Genomic DNA, 15,045 nt, shown 5'->3' with positions numbered 1-15,045 from the left:
AAAAATTACGGGCGTGGGGAACAAAGGGCTGTTTGACAAAGATGACGGATGCATGCCTCACCTGCTCCGCTGTCTTCCTAATCTATTTGCAGCTCCCGAACGGGTGTCCCTCCAGCTGCTGCTGCCCGCCGCCTCTGCCCTGTGAACTAAAGCTCCCCTGTTGAGCCCCTGTCAGCTGCTCCGGGCTGTTTCATCCCCGAACGGAGCTCAACTCACCTATTCTTTGATGCCGGCAACATCTTGGAGTCCCTCCTTCCTGCTGCCTCCCAGCTCCCTGTTCCGCAGATAACATCACCGGAGTTCTGTGAGGGGTGAACAGGTTGACCACCGCCACGTGAGGGACTGGGGCTACAAAGGAGACTGCGGGTGGACCTCTTGCTGCTGTTTCCTGTCTGAATGGATCACGGTCCCCTACTCCTGCAGCCTGTAGTCTGATCTCCTTTGGCTGGCCCCTATTATACATTATTTTTTTTACTGACTCTCTCTGCTTCAATGGGTCCCCCTCCTCTGAAGCAATAAAGGCGCCCTAACTGTAAGCCCAGGACTACTTTACTCCACTGCAGCTGAGTTTGGATTTGAGGTGATCATTTGGGATATATATATATATATATACAGTATTATTTTTATTTACCCCAGCTCCATACATACATCTATCCGGCTGTGTCCCACCAACACTTCACGCATAGTGGGGGGGTTTTCCTGTTTTTTTTTTTTGGGAGGGGTGTTTTTTGGGGGTGGGGGAGGGGGCAGTAGGCAGACGTTTTGCCTAGGGTGTCAAGAAACCTTGCACCGGCCCTGATGGTGACAATTCCAATAGCCATTTCTGAGCAGCAGCTGGGTGGCAACCAGCAGTGGACGTGTTGTGGTTGAGTTGGTGCCCAGAGTTGCACTGACTCCGGCGGCCACGGTTAGTCAGACATTCACCATTGACTGATGGTGCGCCCCGTGTGTCTTTGTACACGCATCAGCAGATTGGCGCCAAAACCAGTGAACGTCTCAATAGGACGCCCATCAGCCGTGGCATTGCCATAGAGGCGCAATAGCGGATGCAGCAAAAGTCGTAGTCGCTACTGTAATAGCATCCACCTTTGAATCACCCCCTCTGTATTTTTCTCCTATCAATTTAAATATTCTTGCATTTAGTCACATTGGTGTCTTTGTGTTGCTAGATATGATTATTGTCATAAGTATATGCTGACAAATTTTTTTTTAAACTCAAGTTGCCATATTATTAACATCACTATTTCCAAATGTCCAAATATTTGCTTTATTGGTTCATTAGATATAACCGTTTTATACAGTTATTACATACATGTTATTAATTAGTTAGTATTACGTTAGCTATACTTCTAGTTTCAGCATCCCACTTTTTTACCTAGGTGACTGAGAATACATATACTGTAGGGCCCGATTTAAACATTAATATGTGACTTTGCATGTACACCAATGTGTGTCTGTATACTGTAGTTATGCTTATATGACTATATATATTTTTTTTATTCATATTTTTAATATTAATGAGTTTTAAGATACAGGGGCGTGTTTATCAGGCACATTGTGGAGAGCACACGGTGACTGAGCTGTGTGACTTCCGGTTCCGGCTGCTCCATGTGAGGAAGCAGCGCATAGAAGCTCTGTTACAGCAAGCTCTACCTCAGCTATTTCACGCCCTTGTGCCTCTCTTACTCAACCAGTACCCCCCAGCCTCACCCATTCTAAGACCGGCAGCATAAATCCGTTTTTTTTTCATCGGAGACACAGCGGGCTTTATCATACCGGAGCTCCCGCCTGCAACACTGCTCACAGCACCTGGCTCTCCCCCCCTGCACGTTACCTCCTCGGCTCATAGTGTTCTGGACCGGCCAGTGCGGCACGGTACCTCCTCGGCTCACAGTGATCTGGACCGGCCAGTGCGGTTCACGGGACTTCCTTACTGCGGCTCCACATCTCAGGGTGCCTCTGCCCTGCACCCAACCCATCCGATGGTGTGGATACGGGAGAGCCGCGACCGCCATCTTGTTGAGTGACTCGGCGCTCAAAACCGCTCACCGGTCCCTGCACGGCTCCTTTGACAGGTACTGTTCACACTGCCTATAGCAGCCCTGTTCAGTGCAGCTGTCACTGCACCTCCACTGGAACCCCTCACCATCTCGGTCAGCTGGCTTATCTATGCCCCTGTATGATGGAGACACAGCCAGGCACCTCACATTTGGCTGAGCTGGGGATGTGCTCTCATCCAGTCCAGCCCACATCAACAAAAGTACCTGAAACCACTTTGTAGCAGCACAGCTGCATTACCAGACTGCCTTCGCTACCTAGTTTTTTGTATCCTACTCCTTTGACTTCTTTGATGTTAGTTACGTTTTGTTTTGTTGTTTTCTGATATGTATTCCCTTGCTACCCTTTTCTCTCCCTACTATGATTGCTGCCACCCTTTTCTGTTTCTGCTCGTATTCGGACGCTACTGTGTTTAGCCTCTGCTTTTATGGTCTTCCACACACTGTCCTCCAATTTTCTATATTGTACTTCGGATGGGCAAAATCCCTTCTTCGATACTGATATCTTATGACATAAAAGGTCGGTAGTTGGAATGTGGGAGGTATAAACTCCCCCCAAAAATGAAAATGTATACTTAGGGATCTGATCCTGGGTCTTACCGCCCAATATCGCTTCTTAATATCGATTATAAATTTCTCACTAAGATATTGGCGGACAGACTGAAACTTATCCTACAAGCCTTAATACACCGGGATCAGACGTGCTTCATCTCAGGCATGAATCCGGTAACCAACATTCGTCGAGTCTTAGCTACAATATATGACTCCCAGTGCGCTATGTCAGATACTCCAAGAGCAATATTATCACTAGATGCCGAAAAAGCTTTCAACATGGTGCACTGGGATCATCTTTTTTACATCATGAAATGCTTTGCCTTCACAGATAAATTTATTTGTATACTTAACACTCTATATAGAGACTCTGCTTCGAGAATTATATGTAATGGGTTGATGTCGGACCCCTTTTCTATACGCCGAGGGACTAGACAAGGATGCCCACACTCTCCACTCCTATTTGGCCTGGCACTTGAACCATTAGCTGTAGCTTTACGTCAATCCCCCCTTTATCAAGGCATTTTGATAGGTGGGCAGGATCTGCGCATATCTCTCTACACAGCCTTTGACATCATATTGCAATTTAGTTCTTTCTCTGTTTACAAAATAAATGCTTGTAAATATGAACTTTCAGTGTTAAAAGACTTTACCACTTTACCATCGGTGCATAATTTAGACTCTATATAATAAAATATATAAAAATGGGGAAATCTCAGATAAAATATCTTGGAATTCATATTCCACATACGACGGAGAATCTGTACAAGTGAAACTTCATCCCAGCTATCTCCCACTTTACTAAATCTTTGGAGGCATGGCATGATCTACCACTCTCTCTGCTCGGTAGAGGTGGTAGTAAAAACAGTCCTCCTACCGAAACTAACATATATAATACAGATGCTACCTTTGAAATTGTCTCCGAGCGATATTAAATTAGTTATCAAGTTATATACTAAATGTATATGGAAATCAAAAAAACATTGTATATCCATCAAAAACTGACATTACCTAAACAGGAGGGAGGATTAGGCTTGCCGGACCTGACCTACTACTCTCGGGCTATTTAGATATGCCTTGGATTGGCTATTGGAGCTTAATACTTATTCTAACTACAATGTGGAAAGTTCACTCTTAGCCCCCCTTTCTCCAGGAGCCTTGTTACATACCCCCAAACGTATGATACCTAAAAATATACTTGCTAATATATTTTTTAGAGATATGTAGGAGGCATGGAGTTGGGTTAACCTTAGATTAGGGCGCAACGCCTTACAATCAGAATGGATACCGATACAAGGTAATCCTATGTTCACTCCGGGCATGGACAGTTCTGCATTTCTCCAAATGCATCAAAAAGGTTTAAAACTCATATCTCAAGTATCTGACCCTGGAGGTACTCTCCTTTCTTTCAAAACCTTACAGGAAACATAATTTACCTATGAGCAGCTCCTTTCCCTATCTACAACTAACGCACTGCGCAACATCCTTACCCAGACAGGCACTCTCTGATAAGCTCTTAGACCCAATTCACAAGATTTTTATTAAATTTAAACAGAACAAATATAATCCCATACCTGTTTATGTAGAGATGTCAAAAACATGGACAAAAAAATCTTTGGAAATCTTAAACAGATAATTGGTGTAAAGATTTCCCATCTTTGTTACAAGAGGACACTTTGTTCACATATTGTGACACAACTTTACTTATCTTGAGGTCCTCAATCGTACAAGAAGCCCACATAAAAACATTGTATAGGGCTTATGTTCTCCAGAGTGAGAGAAGTCACTTTGTAACAGATGAATCGGGGAGGTGTCCAAAGTGCGGATACTCGCCCGCTACTCTTCTACTCTTCTCCATAGCCTTTGGACCTGCGGATATATCTGTTAGGATCTCCTGTTCTGTACTGCCACGTCGCCATGGCAACCGGGAGGCAAGTGTTAGCGAAGTAACCTGAGCGCAGCTGATACTCCGGTCCGGGTTTTTACTGTGTAGTGGTTACAGGCTCTGTGCACGGCGCTGGTTTTGTGCTCACAGTCTGTGAGGTCTGAGTGGGGCGTGGACAGCACCTGCTATATAAACCATCCTCTCAGGCTAGGCAAATGCTGCTGAATCTTTGTTTGTTAGTCAGTTCCAGAGAGTTAGCTAGTACTGTGTGACTTTGTATTTACTTGTTGCTTACTGCGAATAGGCCTTGGGATTCGGTACTTCATTCTGCCAATCCGGACCTAGCAGTAAGACTGGAGTCAGTTGTTTAACCTGCTGGGGTTCTTTTGCTATTCTGTGAACCCAGCAGATTTGCGGCTGTACTCTCAGACCTGCTTGCTTAATCCTCCCTCACTGTGCAGGGCGTCCAGGTGTCAGTTTAGTGGCAGTAAGCTGAACCTGTGCCCTGCAAGTGGGGGTTAGGATTGTGGATACTCTCCTTGTGTCTATATTTCTATCTCTGACCAAGGAGTTTATTCCCACACCCGTTGGTAACCCTTTGGGGTTTTTCCTGTTGCTCTTAGCAACATAATTTTGGGTGCTCCACATGTTAAATCACTACATCTCGCTTCATTGTCCGCTCTATTCCATCTGAGCATTCCTGACACTAGGGAGACACCCAATTCCTGAGCCTTTGGGCTTCCCCGTTCATTTTGTGTTTATTAGTTATTCCATCACCTCCTGTGTATGTTGTGTTATACTGTCTGTGAGTTCGTTTTGCCTCGCATCCCTCTCTGTTCATACACCGGTATACTCCTGTTAGCACTGGTGTTCGTAACATATTCAACAGCCCTACTCCTGTTGAAATTTTGTGGGAATATGGAGCATACCCCTCAAAATACTTTGCAACAGGTGGTCGATCAGGTGCAGGTCCTGACTCGACAATTTAATGAGATGTCCATTAAAATGAACACCCCGCAGGCCGCTAGCGGAGCTCCCGCAGCAGCAGCGGCAAGTTTAGGGGTTAAGGAGCCGAAAGTAAATCTCCCGGATCGTTTTTCTGGAGATCGCTCGCAGTTCTTTTGTTTCAAGGAGAGCTGTAAGCTATATTTCAGGCTTAGGGTCTTCTGGGTCGGAGATTCAGCGGGTGGCCATGGTGATTTCCTTGCTACAAGGAGACCCACAGGTCTGGGCATATGGGTTGCAGCCTGACTGTCCGTCGCTTAAAAGTGTTGATGCTTTTTTTACGGCACTGGGCATTTTGTATGATGACCCTGACAAGATGGCTTCACCTGAGGCTCAGATTACGGTCCTAAAGCAAGGGCGACGGCCAGCTGAGGTTTATAGTACGCAGTTTCGGAGGTTGGCTCATGATACCCAGTGGAATGACCCAGCCCTGAGAAACCAGTACCGAAGGGGCCTTTCTGACCAGATAAAGGACCAACTGGTACAATATCCCTCGCCTGATAGCTTAGATCAGCTCATGCAGTTATCCATCCGGGTGGATAGACGACTGAGAGAGTGTAGGCTTGAAAGGGAGACCGCAGTTTCCTTTTTTCCCAAGGGAACCTCAGACTCTGAGGAATATTCCGAGGAGCCTATGCAGATTGGGGCTACCCGCCTCTCCTCGCGTGAGAAGCCGCGGAGGAGACAGCAGGGTTTGTGTTTGTACTGTGGGAATAAAGGTCATGTCGTAGTATCATGCCCAGAAAAGCCGGAAAACTTCAGGGCCTGAGGGTGATGGGAAATATCCTGTCAGGCCAGAAGTCAGATTTTCCCAAAAGGACTTTTCTCATTCCGGTGACTTTGGAGATCCTCGGTCAAACTGACTGTCAAGACTGAGGCCTTTGTTGACAGTGGGGCCGATGGGGTTTTCATGGACCGTCAATTCGCCCTGGAACACTCTGTTCGCTCAGTACCTTTGGCATCAGAGATTGAGATCTGTGGGTTAAACGGGGAACCATTGTCCCAGGGTAAAATTACCTCCTGCACCAGCCAAATTCCTTTGTTTATTGGAGCCACACACTCTGAAAAATTGTCTTTCTATGTGACTGTCTGTTCTTTTGCCCCATTGGTTTTGGGGTTACCCTGGTTAAGGGCCCATAACCCTCAATTTAACTGGGTCTCTGGGGAGATTCTTAGTTGGGGTAGTGATTGTTTCGGGAGTTGCTTGAGCCTTCCAGTCAGGCTCTCGCAGCTAAGTTTGCCAGAATTGCCAGGATGTTATGCAGATTTTGCGGATGTGTTCTCCAAAAAAGTTGCGGAGGTACTACCTCCCCATCGCCCCTATGACTGTGCCATTGATTTGTTGCCGGATGCTAAGCTTCCCAAGAGCAGGTTGTACTCCCTGTCACGTCCTGAGACTCAGGCTATGGCAGAGTACATTCAGGAGAACTTGGCTAAGGGATTTATCAGACCCTCACAGCCCCCAGTTGGGTCGGGGTTCTTCTTCATGGGTAAAAAGGACGGTTCGTTGCGACCCTGCATCGACTTCAGGGAATTGAACCGTATCACGATTAAAAACTCGTACCCACTGCCTCTCATTTCGGTTTTGTTTGACCAGCTACGTACTGCCACCATTTTTTCTAAGATTGACTTACGCGGTGCTTACAATCTAATCCGAATAAGAGAGGGGGATGAATGGAAGACTGCCTTTAATACCCACTCAGGGCATTATGAATATTTGGTGATGCCTTTTGGGCTCTCTAATGCCCCGGCAGTCTTCCAGGAATTCATGAACGATGTGCTCAGGGAATATTTGGATAGATTTTTAGTTGTTTATCTAGATGACATCCTAATCTTCTCCCATTCCCTGGAGGAACATCGGAAGCATGTACACTTAGTCCTCCAGAAACTCAGAGACCACCAGCTTGGGGCGAAGCTGGAGAAGTGCGAATTTGAAGTCCAGCAAATCGCATTTCTAGGGTATATTATCTCCTCAGAAGGTTTCCAAATGGAGGGTTCTAAGGTACAGGCAGTCCTGGATTGGGTGCAGCCCACTAGTTTGAAGGCGCTTCAGCTTTTTCTGGGCTTTGCGAATTTTTATAGACGGTTCATCGCTGGATTTTCGTCTATAGTGGCCCCCTTGGTGGCACTCACTAAGAAAGGGGCGGATGTTGCTCACTGGTCTTGTGAGGCCAAAGCGGCCTTTGCCCGTCTCAAAAGGGCATTTGTCTCGGCCAAGGTGCTGCGACACCCAGATCCAGAGCGTCCTTTTGTGGTAGAAGTGGATGCCTCTGAGATAGGTATTGGGGCAGTGCTCTCTCAGATGGAGGTGTCTGATAATCGCCTTCATCCCTGTGCTTACTTTTCCCGTAAATTTTCGTCTGCCGAGATTAATTATGATGTGGGTAACCGGGAATTGTTGGCTATAAAGGATGCACTCGGGGAGTGGAGACACTGGCTTGATGGGGCTAAGTTTGTGGTCTCAGTTCTCACCGACCATAAGAATCTGGCATATTTAGAGTCAGCGAAGCGGCTCAATGCCAGGCAAGCACGATGGGCTTTGTTTTTTGCTCGCTTTAATTTTTTGATAACATATCGCCCTGGGTCAAAAAACATCAAGGCTGATGCGCTCTCGCAGAGTTTTGCTCCAGTCCAAGAGACCACCGAGGAGCCATTGCCCATTGTGTCCCCATCATGTATTAAAGTGGGCATTACCCAGGACCTCTTGTCATTAGTCCTTAGAGCACAGGAGCAGGCTCCTCCAGACCTTCCGGTAGGTCTCTTGTTTGTGCCTCCTAGGTTAAGACATCGAGTGTTCCTGGAATTCCATGCCAAGAGGTCGGCAGGGCATCTGGGTATTGCCAGAACTCGGGAGTTGCTGTCTAGGGCGGTGTGGTGGCCCTCGGTGGCTAGGGATGTGGATCAGTGGGTTCGGGCATGTGACGTTTGTGCCCGAAATAAAACTCCTAGAGGGGTTCCTGTCGGCCCATTACATCCACTCTCTATTCCATCTAAGCCATGGACCCACATTTCCATGGATTTTGTGGTGGATTTGCCCAAATCCTCGGGGATGACAGCCATTTGGGTTGTTGTTGACAGGTTTTCGAAGATGGCGCATTTCGTTACACTGGTTGGGTTGCCATCGGCCAGACGCCTGTCTGAGTTATTTATGCAGCATGTTGTGCGCCTCCACGGGTTGCCACTTGATGTGGTCTCTGACCGTGGATCCCAGTTTGTGGCCAAATTCTGGAGGGCATTTTGTTCTGATCTCCAGATTTCTGTGAGCTTGTCGTCAGGCTACCATCCACAGTCTAATGGGCAGACGGAGAGGGTGAACCAGTCCTTGGAGCAGTTCCTCAGGTGTTATTTCTCCAAGTGTCATACTGACTGGGTTGCTCATCTGTCCATGGCGGAGTTTGCCTATAACAACGCGGCTCACTCTGCTACAGGGATCTCTCCCTTCCTTTGTGTGTATGGGCATCATCCTAAGGCCAATTCTTTTGACCCCCTGGATTCCACGCCTGGTGGTTCCTCTGTGGTTTCGGCCCTTAGGGGTATTTTGAGGAAAGTTAAGAAAGCCCTTGTGTCTGTGTCATTAGTGACCAAAAGGGTTTTTGATAAGCGGAGAAGACCCTGCAGCTTTAAATTAGGAGACTTCGTCTGGTTGTCCACCAAGAATTTAAAGTTGAGACAGCCATCTCATAAGTTAGGCCCCCGGTTCATCGGCCCTTATAAGATCACCAGGGTTATCAATCCGGTGGCATTTCAGTTAGATCTGCCCCGTTCATTGGGTATCAATAAAACATTTCATTGTTCCCTTTTAAAACTGGCGGTTAGTAATCCTTCTTCCAGTGGAAGACCTTCTCCTCTTCTTCTGATACGGCGTCAGAGGGAGTTTGTGGTTGAAAGGGTTCTTGACTCCAAGATGGTTCGGGGTCGGCTGTCATTTTTGGTGCACTGGAAGGGGTATGGCCCGGAGGAGCGGTCGTGGGTGCGCAGTTGTGATCTTCATGCCCCCAGACTGATACGCTCTTTCTTCTCGCAGTTCCCCGGTAAACCCGGTGGTAGGGGTTCTTTGACCCCTCATCAGAGGGGGGGGTACTGTTAGGATCTCCTGTTCTGTACTGCCACGTCGCCATGGCAACCGGGAGGCAAATGTTAGCGAAGTAACCTGAGCGCAGCTGATACTCCGGTCCGGGTTTTTACTGTGTAGTGGTTACAGGCTCTGTGCACGGCAGGGAATCCGGCGCTGGTTTTGTGCTCACAGTCTGTGAGGTCTGAGTGGGGCGTGGACAGCACCTGCTATATAAACCATCCTCTCAGGCTAGGCAAATGCTGCTGAATCTTTGTTTGTTAGTCAGTTCCAGAGAGTTAGCTAGTACTGTGTGACTTTGTATTTACTTGTTGCTTACTGCGAATAGGCCTTGGGATTCGGTACTTCATTCTGCCAATCCGGACCTAGCAGTAAGACTGGAGTCAGTTGTTTAACCTGCTGGGGTTCTTTTGCTATTCTGTGAACCCAGCAGGTTTGCGGCTGTACTCTCAGACCTGCTTGCTTAATCCTCCCTCACTGTGCAGGGCGTCCAGGTGTCAGTTTAGTGGCAGTAAGCTGAACCTGTGCCCTGCAAGTGGGGGTTAGGATTGTGGATACTCTCCTTGTGTCTATATTTCTATCTCTGACCAAGGAGTTTATTCCCACACCCGTTGGTAACCCTTTGGGGTTTTTCCTGTTGCTCTTAGCAACATCATTTTGGGTGCTCCACATGTTAAATCACTACATCTCGCTTCATTGTCCGCTCTATTCCATCTGAGCATTCCTGACACTAGGGAGACACCCAATTCCTGAGCCTTTGGGCTTCCCCGTTCATTTTGTGTTTATTAGTTATTCCATCACCTCCTGTGTATGTTGTGTTATACTGTCTGTGAGTTCGTTTTGCCTCGCATCCCTCTCTGTTCATACACCGGTATACTCCTGTTAGCACTGGTGTGCGTAACAATATCAAAAAGTTTTGGTTTAAAATCATAAATTATATGAACAATTCCTTCTCGATACAAGTCTCCTTAAACCCTGCAGCTCTATTGTTTGCAAACTTTGAGGAATGGAACATTTCAATACTTGAAAAACGTTTAATACCCATACTGACTATTATGGTTACAACTGCCAAGAAAGTAATACTGAATTCATAGATTAAAAAAACACGCCCCAACTATATCTGAGGTTGAATCTCTTATGGATAAATATATGTTTTTTGATAGATACGAAAATATTCCTGAGAGCCAACGTAAAACCCGATATTTCTATCACAAATGGAGATATTATATACAGTCTAAGCCTATAGAACAGCAAGCACATATCTGCTAAATTTTTAAAACTACAGATGGGTCCACTTTTATCTTGACCTTTAATAGGATTAACTGAGACCTTGAAAAAGCTGCCACATAGAGCAGTGAAACGCGTTGGTTATTGACCCCATCTCACCCAGAGAATATCCACCATTGATTCAGCCTGAACCAGCTCCGGGAACATCTATCTAAAGGTGCATTGGGCACGAATCTTCATCGTGACACTGTCACTAAAGATGACAGTACTGCGGTAAAAAGACCGCAATAGAAGCATGGACTGCCAGCCATCAAATACCTATCGGGTAAAGAGCAACATCCTTGGACAGCGAGTCTCACAATCCACCTCAAACCAATTAATCCATTGGAACTGTACTACAAAAACCACAAGGTGGTCATGCATAAGGTCCACTGTGGAAATATTCAAGAGACTATCATACCAGACGCACTATAGGAACAGGCTAACATGATGGACTGACACAGTGCACAATTTTCTCTAGTGGGTGAGAATTGTTTTTATTAGAACATTTCATTTTATCTTTTTATGTATATTTTGTAAAGTGTACAAGTTTATCAGGAATAAATTGTAATATTATTCAAACAGAAATCTGTAATCATACAATCGCTGCTCTAGGTTCTTGTTTTTCCCATGCCAGAAAGAGAATTGCTGCCCACTCTCCCTCCATGTTTAAAATAGGAACAGTGCACACAGCAGGCTTGTGGCAAAAATATAGGGGTGTGGTTTCATGGGGAAGGGGCGTGGCTACAGAATAGTACCAATTTACATTACACTGCACAGTAGTGACCCTTAAGTCACAGTACACCACACAGTAGAGCTGCTTATACACGTTACACCACAGTGGTACCCCTTATACACATTACACCACGGTAGAGCCCCGTATACATGTTACACCACAGTAGAGCCCCTTATACAAAATATGGCAGGTAGCCCCTACACCTCTACCTAATTCCTCTTTCTTCCTTCTCATCACAAGGTGGTGGTGTGTGTGCGCCTCTACCTCCTTCTTATCTTGGGATGTGTGTGTCTGTGTCCCCGACAAGCAACAGTTCACTTACATGACTCTAGCAGCGGCAATGCCCTCCTGAAGTCCCAATTCACAACCACATGAGGTGGGGAGGGGGTATCCACTTTGCTTGCCCAGCACTGCCTGCTGTAATGTCTGCAGCCCTCAGCACATACAATGGCGGCCAAACGGGGTCGATGCAGACGGTGCACCCACAGCACAAATGCTCTGTGGGCAAAACACTGTCTGCACCACCCTTGTTATGGCCCTGTATATAACCCGTAGAAGTTATTACCCAGAATGTCTGCACCAACCCTGCATTATTCTTATTGTGCTCTGGTTTTAGTTGTTTTAATTATTTCTGTACAATTATTTCTGTATGTTTATTAAATTGCTGTACATATAATGCCTTTATACTATGTTTTTAACATACTGTATGTAAAGTGACTGAGTGCCACGGGAGATAAGCACTATATAAATACAATTATTATTATTATTATTATAATTATTATTATTATCACCATCCGCATTACAGATGCAAATTTGATGTGATAATGTTGCCCTAATAATAGAGATGATTGAATATATTGCAGGAATGTAACAATTATCGCATGCAGGGCAGAGCTTGCAAGAAAGCTCTGCCCCTACGAATGCACGCCACAGCCTTTTTGGGGTATCTATCATAAAAATTATCCAGAGTATTGCTGCGCATGCGCCGTCGGCTACCCCCTTACACTTACCCTGTGATCAGTGCACCAGCACGCTCCTCCAGCTTACAGCTTTGCATCCCTGTCTTCTGCTGTCTGCCGGTTTACAGCAGACCGGGGGCACTGGGATACCGATCACCGGGGGCCAGTAAGTAAATTAAAAAATATATAAATATATATATATTTTTAATGGTGATCAGCCTGTGGTTAGCTGATCACTGGCGCCGGTTACCGACTCAGCTCTGTCAGAGCGGAGTAAAAGGATGGGAACCTGTGAATAATACTTTCTGAAGATAGTTTTATTATCACAGGGTATTTAAAAAAAATAATTTTTAGTAAATGCAGCCAGATCACATTTTCCATTACAAGAATGGGAAGTGCGATTTGATTTTTTAAAATGTAATTAAAGGGTTTGGAGCAGTTTTTCACAAAAACTGCTTAATAAATATGCTTATCAGACACTGTTAAATCTAGTTTATACGTTCATCCAGCACTTGCATACAGAGCTGTAACTAGGGTGGTGCAGCCTATGTGCCTGCACAGAGTGCACAAGCCCTGTGGGCAGAACCGGCCGCCTCCACCTGTGGTCGCTGATGTGTATGTTCCATCTCTGCTGGGGGAACAGCTACTATTATACATTGCAGCAGGCAGCACTGCAGCAGGCTGCCTTTGTGCTCCGCCCCACAGGGTGTGTGTGCGTATGTATATATATATATATACACACACACACACACACATTATACATATATATATATATATATATATATATATATATACACAGTATATATATATATATATATATATATATATATACTGTATTCATACATACACATACATACATAACAGGGCCGGTTCTAGACCTTGCAGTGCTCAGGGTAACAGTTTCCTTTGGTGCCCCCCTCAATATTAAAAATAGGGACAATGCGCACCATAGGTGCGTGCAAAATATATATGGGAATGGCTTCATGGGGAAGGGGCATGGCCGCAGAATAGTAAAATTTCATATTACACCTCGCAGTTGGGTTCGTTATTCACAATACACCCTACATTGTTACCACTTATACATGTTAAGCCACCCAGTAGAGCCCCGTATACATGTTACGCCACAGTAGAGCCCCCCATACACGTTACACCACTTATACACATTACACCACAGTTCAGCTGCTTATATACATTACACCACAGTAGAGACTCTTATACACATTATGCCATAGTAGAGCTGCTTATACTTATTACACCACAGTTCAGCCGCTTATATACACTACACCTCAGTAGAGCCCATTATACACATTATGCCATTATGCCTATTGGCTAGGGCCAGCACTGACAGCATCAGTGACTGGGTAAGTGCTGCTTTTAGAGGAGAGAGCGCACCAATGCTCTTTCTGGCACAGGGCACCAATATGTCTAGTTATACTGTAGCTCTGCTTGTATCAGACCTATGGGACACATAAACCTAAAAACTGCATATGAAAGATACAGTATATTGTAGGCAAAAAACAGACACATCCCTGAGGGGTGAGGTTGATCTCTCCACATGCTTATTGTACTGAAAATACAGTACACCTCTGACCAGGCTCTTCAGGCGCAAGAGGACACAGATAGCAGGTATTCTTCATTCAGTGTACGGGTGTAAATTGTGAACCTGTGCATTACGGTAAGCCTAGGGTCACACATGGCGGCCAAGCAGGTCCTGCTTGGCCGGGAGGGGGGCTTTGTGTGCACACGGATCCTGTCTTGCGGGATGCCGCAGAACAGGATCCGGCCAGTGACACACGTGATTTCAATAGAACACAGTGCGGCACAGCCACACTGTGTGAACACATACATTGAAATGTATGCGTTCACATTGAAATCCCGCCGTCCTGTAATCCGGACCGACCACAGCATGCTGTGGTTGGATACGGCGGCGGCGGGACTGCAGCATGTTTGTGGGCACCTGAATAGGCGCCCATGTGCAGTCTCCTTCCGGCCAAGCGGGCACCGCCACTATGTGTGTGGCCCTAGCCTAAGGGGTATATTCAATTAGCAGCGATAACGGACTTTTCGCGTGGAAAACCGGACTTTTCCCGCGAAACGCAATTACAGCCTATTCAATTTTCCTGGAAAATTTATCGGTGATCATTTTTTCACTAATTTCACTTCACCTACTCTGAAGCAGGTGAAAAGTTGGGAAAAGTCACTATTTTAAGGTAAAAATGTTTGGATATGGTACAGAACTCCTGGGACACCCCCCTTAATGACTAATTAGGCACGTTGAGGTTTTTAATTATTTTTAATTGGCCAATAATGACATGTCATTTTTGGGGTGAAAAAGTACAAAGTGATGGAAATTGGGGTTCAAGGTATGGGACAGGTATATTGGGGTGCTTTATCAGTGGGACAGGTGTTTTTAGGCTTGCAGATGGGAGTAATCGGTCTGTTTCCACTTTTTTTTAAAGTACCCTAAAATGACCCAAATATATACTTATACCCATTTTCATGTACCCCAAATT

General features: G+C 45.7%; 1 long non-coding RNA gene across 1 annotated transcript in view; it reads left to right on the top strand.

Moving 5' to 3' along the window:
* The first annotated feature begins 10,463 nt into the window (after positions 1 to 10,463).
* LOC134947789 (uncharacterized) overlaps positions 10,464 to 15,045 on the top strand; it is a 118,111-nt gene continuing 113,529 nt past the window's right edge. The window contains exon 1 of the long non-coding RNA XR_010182778.1: positions 10,464 to 11,321. This is a non-coding gene — a long non-coding RNA (uncharacterized LOC134947789). The remainder of the gene's footprint in view (positions 11,322 to 15,045) is intronic.

This window comes from Pseudophryne corroboree, chromosome 8 (genome assembly GCF_028390025.1).
Source record: "Pseudophryne corroboree isolate aPseCor3 chromosome 8, aPseCor3.hap2, whole genome shotgun sequence".
Taxonomy (NCBI): Eukaryota; Metazoa; Chordata; class Amphibia; order Anura; family Myobatrachidae; genus Pseudophryne; species Pseudophryne corroboree.
This window is presented reverse-complemented; position numbering and strand designations above follow the sequence as displayed.